This window comes from Mytilus trossulus, chromosome 9 (assembly GCF_036588685.1).
Source record: "Mytilus trossulus isolate FHL-02 chromosome 9, PNRI_Mtr1.1.1.hap1, whole genome shotgun sequence".
NCBI lineage: Eukaryota > Metazoa > Mollusca > Bivalvia > Mytilida > Mytilidae > Mytilus > Mytilus trossulus.
In genome coordinates this window covers 81,401,039-81,409,538 of record NC_086381.1, presented here as the reverse complement: position 1 = coordinate 81,409,538, position 8,500 = coordinate 81,401,039, and positions in this window count along the sequence as shown.

The window sequence follows — 8,500 nt, the reverse complement described above, 5'->3', positions numbered from 1 at the left end:
AAAATGGACAAACCAAAGTGAAAAATTAGTAAAACAAAAAAATCATACATTATTATAATAACATATCTAAAATTTAAAAATATACACAATCTTCCCGTATTTTTGAAAGAATCTTGGTTGAAAACCGTAGACTGACTTATTTACAAAAACAATTGACCCTTTCATTGATATTTTGACTGGAAAAAATACTAAGTTCCCAATTCTTAAAAAAGAAACAAAGTCGTTCATTTAAGATACTTGTTGTTTTCTTTTATGAAAAACAAGCATACAACTTTTAAGATATATTTAGTTAAAACTGAAACCTGTCTTCTAATTTATCATTCTCCTGGAAAATGCTTAATATACAAGTGATTGGTTATCTGTTCTCAAGTTTGAAAGTTATATTCATATTTAAAAATAGAAAACTATGTTTCACTTTCACAGAAGATTGAATGTTAATATATAAAAACAAGAAGATGGGGTATGATTGTAAATGAGACAACTCTCAACGACAGACACAGAAATTTATAACTATGTAGGTTATAAATGCAATATGGGTTTTACTCATTGTTGAAACCAGTTAATCTCAATTTGTTTGTGAAGTGAAAGTTTGCATTCTTTAAGATACTCTTTTCAAATCGAAGCAAAAACAAGCCAAATACTCACTAAACCCACAGTAAAACATTATCAAACATGTGAATCATATTTTATGGACGCCATCTTGCTTTGATTGACCGTTCTAGTATTTCTGCTCTTCAGATGACAACGAGTATATTCCAAATGCGCGTTTTGTCTTCTCAAGACTCATCAATGACGCTCAAATAAAATAAAAAACGCTGTTGAAGAGAATTGAAGACCAAAAATTCATAACAGTTTGGCCGAATACACCTAAGGTTATCTTTTCATAATTTAAAAAAATCTTCAAAGTTTTGTAAACAGTTAATTCATAATTGTGACAAAATCAATGATAGTCATGTCAAAACAGAAGTGCTAGTCGACTACTGGGCTGGTGTTACCCCGAGGGAATAAAAACTCCAACAGCAATGGTATCTACCCAGTGATTGTGAATAAACATTAACAGTCAAAATGAAAAAAAAACGTCAATCAGTATTTTTTTGGATTTCTCACTTTTAACACAGTCTGTTAAAATTTTAACCAACTTGTATTTAAATCTGATTATACTTACCCGCAAAAAATTCCGGTAGACAGAACAAAAGCTGTGGTTATGTTTACCATGTTAATCCGATAAATTGTTTATCAACATTGTGATTAAAATAGAATAAACAGTTACATTTAATAACTTTACATGTTTTTTCTTTAAGATTAACATTCTGAAATGTGTATGACGTGCGTAAAACACTGTAAAACATTGCATGGCATCAAAATTGTTCTGTACAATGCAGCTAAATGTGAAAGCTTTCATTGTCTGCTTTAACTGTGTTATTAACAAAATTTCCTCAAGATTCCCTGCTTCGACATGAATATTACTTTATTTACATAAACTTGGATAAAATAATTACCCCATTATGATTATTACTTTTCTAGAATTATTGATTAAGTCAACGTTAGCACAATAGTGTTAACTTTTATGGTCTTGTTTTTAAAAATAATTAAGTAAAATTGATATTAACACTGTTGTTGTCAATTGCATATAATTCATTGCACTCTAAATTGTCTATCTAAAAGTCAACATTGAAATTAATTACATACTTATAATGTGTCTACCAGTTGTAGTTTAAAAAGATAAATATATGTGGTTTAGAAAACCTGACATGGTTAAGGTACATAATTGGATTGGTGTGTACCAGTTTCACATGCTTATACAAATTGTAATGATTGATAATGTGTCTTGAAACTGTAATATACAATAAAACCCATTGATATTGCATTCTCCAAAGGATGACTGTTAAACAAAGATATAAACATGGCACATTTTTGGAAAATTATGGTCAATAGTGCCTACGTCCGATTGGAAGATACCTTCATGTAACAGTTAAAAGTTCGATAGTGTTGCTCAGAAATATATACATCTAGTACACGCAACGAAGCCATCAACGCCAGATTCTTGAATATATTCATAAAAGGAAGGAAAGAAAAACTAGACAAGATTATTGCTTGAAATTTTTATACAATTATGACCATTTATGAAACTGAAAAAAAAGATAATAATGTAAGATGTAATTCTTTCTTCTTTTTCGGTAATCCACCAGTTCTGTTTTTTTTATTCTTGTTCTCTCTTTTCTTTCTGTGAATATTTCATCTCTCTCTTTGCAATGTTTTTTTCTTTCAGTCTGTATGTCGCTGATCATTTTCTAATATACGAATCTATCATTTAACTCGTGTATTTAGTGTATTTAGTACGTTCATGAGTACATTTTACCATTATGTACTGATAGATATTTTTGAAGAAAGAATTAATTCAACGCAACTGTGTAGTTAAAATTAGCAACAGTGTTGGTGACACAAAAAAAGGTGAATGGTCTTCAAATGCTTGTTGAAAGCCAATTCCGTTTAACATCTTAAAGGAAGGATGTAAATTGCTAAATATAAATATACAATAAAGTACACATTTTTTACGTGATAGAGCTTTCTTACAAATTGACGAACGAACGTAAAGGAAGCACGTATTTCATTTCTTCAATAACAGTTAAAGGAGTCTTTGTTTTATCCAGTTGAACAGTATTCTTTTCTAAATCAAGTTTAATTAAAAAAAAAAAATATCGCAAAAATACACGATTTTAATGTAATCAAATAGAGAAAAATAGTGTCAAATACACTTACGTCCGATACGTTACTTACGTAAACCACGAGTACACACATTTCCGCGGGAATTTTTTAAGCACAAGTTTCACGATTAATAATTCAATGACATTATCGAAGGACCTTAATCTAAATTTAACGACAGTATTCACAATTATTTTTATTTGTTACATTACACTTTCAGCAATTTGTCAGCGTCGAATATCGAGATTTGCTACAAAATGATGCTACATTGTTGTTAATGTTTTTAAAAAGTAATGTTGAATAAATCTAGAAAAAAAGACTTCTACATTGGCTAGAGGTATAGGGGGAGGGTTAAAAGCATGTTTAACCCCGCCGCATTTTTGCGCCTGTCCCAAGTCAGAAGCCTCTGGCCTTTGTTAGTCTTGTATTATTTTAATTTCAGTTTCTTGTGTACAATTTGGAAATTAGTATGGCGTTCATTATCACTGAACTAGTATATATTTGTTTAGGGGTCAGCTGAATGACGCCTCCGGGTGCGGGAATTTCTAGTTACATTGAAGACCTGTTGTTGACCTTCTGCTGTTGTTTTTTCTATGGTCGGGTTGATGTCTCTTTGACACATTCCCCATTTCAATTCTCAGTTTTATTTGTATATCAAGAAAATAAATCTACAATTTTACACCATATATATTGTAGATTTTATAATGTCGAGTCCAGTTGCTAATATTTCATGAATGTTCAGGACTATAGGAAAAACGCAGTTAAGCGCTAAAATAACCGTTCTATTGATCCGGTGCATGTAACATATATACTCATTTAGGGGAAGGGGGTCAATGAATATTAACAGGGGAGAGGCGATGATTTAAAAGTTATTAAACGAACACCATCATATGGCATTGAAAGAAGATCATATATTTTTTTCTTCATTTTCATTTTATTATTTTGAGCGTTGCAAATTTTGAATGAGGGAAGTATTTGTGTTTCTGTTAGGGAAGAAGCCAATGTTCTTGCTTTGACATTTTCTTAGGTTAAACAGTGCAACATTATTACAATAAAGAGTGGGGGAGGGGCCGGTTTTAAGTCTTCTAAGGGCTTTTTTTTCGTCTGACTACTCTATGTTTAGAATATATTGTTACAGTATAGTGTTATCTCCTCCGGCCTTGTGGTATCAATAATCATATTCTAACCTATCGTACGTCCCGAAATCCTAAGTGTGTCTCAAGAAAAATCCAATTTAATAAGTGTCGTTACATGCACGACAATTGTCCGAAGTTCCGCGACTACTATTTAAATATGTCAAAATAAAGGATCCCTATAGTGAGTCTTACGTATGATTCGTCAAACATACGTAGCTTTCGTCAATTTGTAAGAAAGCTCTAATAAGTATCATAGTATGTACTTTTATATAATAAAACTTTGTATTTGCGCCAGACGCGTGTATCGTCTACAAGAGACTCATCAGTGACGCTCGAAATGAAAAAGTGAAAAAGCAAAATAAAGTACGAAGTTGAAAAGCATTGAGGACCAAAACGTCCTAAAATCTTTGCCAAAAACAGCTAAGGTTATCATTTAATGCATTGAAAACTGACAAAATGACAAGTGTGTAAAAAATACGCATTTCTTTATACTATCATTTGCGTGATAGGTGTTTGTCCCGAAATAAGTTATCGGTTAATTATGATAAAATATTACCTTGTTTATGCAAATACAAAGACATTAAATTCAACGATTATGTTTAACATAGAACACTTAAAACATAACTTGATTCATCTTTTAATTAAAATATATTCATAGTCTTATTTTTATTTCTCGTTTTGTTTATTTTTTATTTAATATATTCTTAGTAGTAGAGATTCTTTTTTTATCTTAATATAATATTTACCCTCAAACTGAGATGATACATTTGTATCACTATAATTGGATCAGTTGCATTACAGTCTGCAATATGTAAGGGTTCTTTTCATTCAGGAAACAGTACTTCAAACAGGCACGATATACATACTTATGTATAATTTTCACTGACATTCTAATTATACGAAAGCAAACCATACATGTGCAAATTTGTAATCAGGCCACTTTGTTAGTTCTGAATATTTAAAAACAATGTAACTGGTTAATGTATCGAGATTCTATAATTTCGCCTAAAGCTTACATGAAGAATGAAAAATAATGAATTTTCCAAGCTTTCACATGTTCAATGTGTATTCTAACAGAACATAAAATCTATAGTGTTATTATTTGAATTCGGTAAAGTGTGTGTAACATTGTCAAATCTTTCAATAAAATTCATAATGGAAATGGGGATTTGTCATAGAGACAACAACCCGTCCAAAGATCAGACACCAGCCGAAGGCCACCAATGTGTCTTCAACGCAGCGAAAAAAATCAAGACCCGAAGATGGTCATCAGTTGGCCCCTAATTGAATTGTGTAGTACTAAGGGAAAACGGAAGTCATATTAAACCCTTAAATAATCAATGAAATAAAAATGAAAAACATACAAGACTAACCATAGCTTCTGACTTGGGACAGGCGGCGGGGTTAAACATGTATGTGTGATCTCAATCCGCCCACTCCCCTAAATACCTCTAGAGAAGGTAGAAAACTATAGCAATACGGACAGTAACACTCCGTTTAAAAAAAATCCTAGTCCATTGTCAGAATAGGTAACACAAAAAACTAATCAAAGTTACAATGTCGGATACATAAATCAACAAAAGCCTACTACTACTGACATGCCAGCTCCAGACCTCATCTTTATCATATCTCTTTCTTGTAATAGTACTATCATACTTATTAATAGTCTGTGTTCTTTTGTAATATTCTAAATATTTTTTTTTATATAGATGGGTGACCGTTAGTTTTCTCTTTCTAGGGCCCTTTATTGTTGTTCGGTGTGAGCGAAGGCTCCGTGTTGAAGGCTCTACATTGAACTATTATGGTATACTTTTTTTATAATTTTTTTTTGGATAAGAGTTGTCTCATTGGCACTTACACCACATCTTCCTATATTTATTTGTTTTCTATTTTACATCAATCTCTTTCTAGCTGTCTTTGTTCTTTTCTCTGTTTCGTGTCTTTGATCATTCCCAAAAATTTATTTAGAACGCAAAAGAAAGATATAAGTGGCTAAGTAAAATTTACAAAAGAAGAACCTTCTCTTTACATAATTAGTAGGATATTTTGGTGTTTCGTATTGTTTGTTTGTTCTTGACATACATTAGTATTGCACTGGATTGAAATATCCCGGCTAATGATGCCATTCGATCTGTTACCATAACAGTTTATATGAGCCCATATAACCGGTAAAGAAACACCGAACATCAGAATGGTCTTTATGTTGAAATTAAGAAACTGTTTGTAATACAATATTTTTTTTCGGGGTTCAAGCGGATATGGGACCATGATCCCTTTGAAGTTCCCAAACAACACATATTAAGGAATTATTTAGAGTTATTTAAAGATTTAATCCAACAGTTACTATTAAACTAGGTTTAATCCACAATTTTCGACATAATAAAATGCAAGTACCAAGTCAGGAACAGTAGTTGTTGACCATTCGTTTGATGTGTTTCTGTTTTTTATTTTGATATTTGCTTAGGAATTTTCAGTTTAGAACTTACTCCAAGTTCGGATTTTTTATTTTGTTTTACTCTTTATGAAAAAGATTGAAGAATTATTTTAATAGTTTTTTTACGTTCTTAATAACATATATTGATGATTTTTTGTTATACGGTCTGTGTCTGTATACCGATGGAAGAGAGAGAAACAGCACCATACCAAAAGGAAACTATCAAAACTAGGTCAACAACATATTGCATGGTAGTAAAAGAAGAGAACTCTAGAAAAATAAGTAGGTTAAACTGTAGTACTATTTCTACAGCTTAATGATAGATATTACATTAACTTGTTTTCGGATACAAAATCAATGCTGTATCATGGTAAAATTAACATAAAATTTACACCTACTTGGTAGTGAAAGTACTTTTAAAAAAAAAAGATGTTTGTTTAAAATACCGTAGTATCTATAATTTAAGCATTCTGATGTATAAATAAATTCAAGTAATCTTTATCCATATCTATTTTTCATAGGATAAATTATGATACACTAAAATGTCTTTTTTTGTGCAATTAACATAAATAGGTAAAATACGTGTTAAAACTAGTATATAGATTGAAAATCTCAAGTTTATGTAGATATCAGTTTTCGATAATAATGCAATGTTTACAAATATATTTCGCAACTGTCATGAAAAAATAAACAAGTCAGAAATGACTCAGTTACATTGACGATTTGTGAGAATTAAAATTAACACATACGTAACATATGTTCAATGTTTGTTATGCAAAAATAGCTTGAAAATTTATCATTATCGTATATTTATGGTGACTACATCATACATTAAGAGTAGCAAAAGTATTAGTAGAGATAAACACATAATAATAGACACAGCTAAAATATAAAACTCGAGATATGAAGTAATTATATTTCAAAACTGAAAAGTTTCTTTTGATGGATTAGATTTGTGTGAATATGAGTTTAATGCATTGCAAATTGACAAAATAACTAAAAAACTATAAAGTAATGCGCACTTTATCAAAATATCATTTACGTGACAGATGGTTGTCCCAAAATAAATTATCGGTTAATTATGATAAAACTTGTGTATGCAATATAAACAGAAAAAAAAATGATTCGCATCTAAACACCTTAAACTTGGGCCTGATTCAACATTGTATATCTATATCAAATGTATGACTTATTTCGTTTATCATTTTGCTTATTGTCGTGAAAATATAATATCTGCTGCATAAAGAAGATATGTTTCTTAAAATAATTGTTCCACTACCGACGGATAATTGAAACTTTAGTTCAGGCATAATTTACATATATATATCTTTAAATTGTATTTATTAATAATCAAACTGTACTTCCACCCCTTTTCTTCCTCCGTAGCAGATCTAATAACAGGTCATTTCGGTTTTTCTTAACTTTTTGATGCACTTAAACTGTTTCGTGTATCTTTAGCCCGGGGCTTATATGCCAAAAAAGGAAACAAAGAATTGTATAAGCTTCAAGACATGTTTTTCAAACTCAATGACCGTATATAACGGTATTGGGGGATTTTATATTTAGTCCTGAACATTTCGATTAAAGTTGTTCTGTTTTATCAGCATATACAAACATCTTTAGTTCACAATATTATAAATTATGGGTTTGTTTTAACGAATTAAATCCGTTTTTTGTTCTCTTTTCCCCTAATTTTTCGGTGAAGTTCTTGCTTTCTTCTAAACTCGATCTTACTTGAAGGTTTTGGCAGATTAGATTTATATTTTATCCTGTTGCATGTTTAGTGATACTTATTAACGTTATTGGTGCTATAAACCGAATCATTTAATATCATATCGCTTAATTTTAAGAGGATAATAAAAATGCCATAACGTACTATTATCATTTTTGTGGTATAAATGAATACAAGATGTAATATTTAGCCTTCTTTACGCGTTCTTTTTGGTGTTTATTTATACAACCTACTTTACAATGTTGGCAATTTAATCGTAAGTACCAGACAAAGTTATATCCTTATAATAGGTACTTTATGAATAAATTGGCAGTGATAAATCTGTCCATACATACAAAAAACTATACCATGCTTACAACTAACTTTACTAAAATTGTCTGTTTATACATTTTGAAAAACATCTTCGGATTCCAAATGTTTGACTCTGCGCGTTCATTGAAGGTAAATCCAAAAAAGCGCTTCGGACGCAAAAAATAATAATGCGTTTTGTTTTAA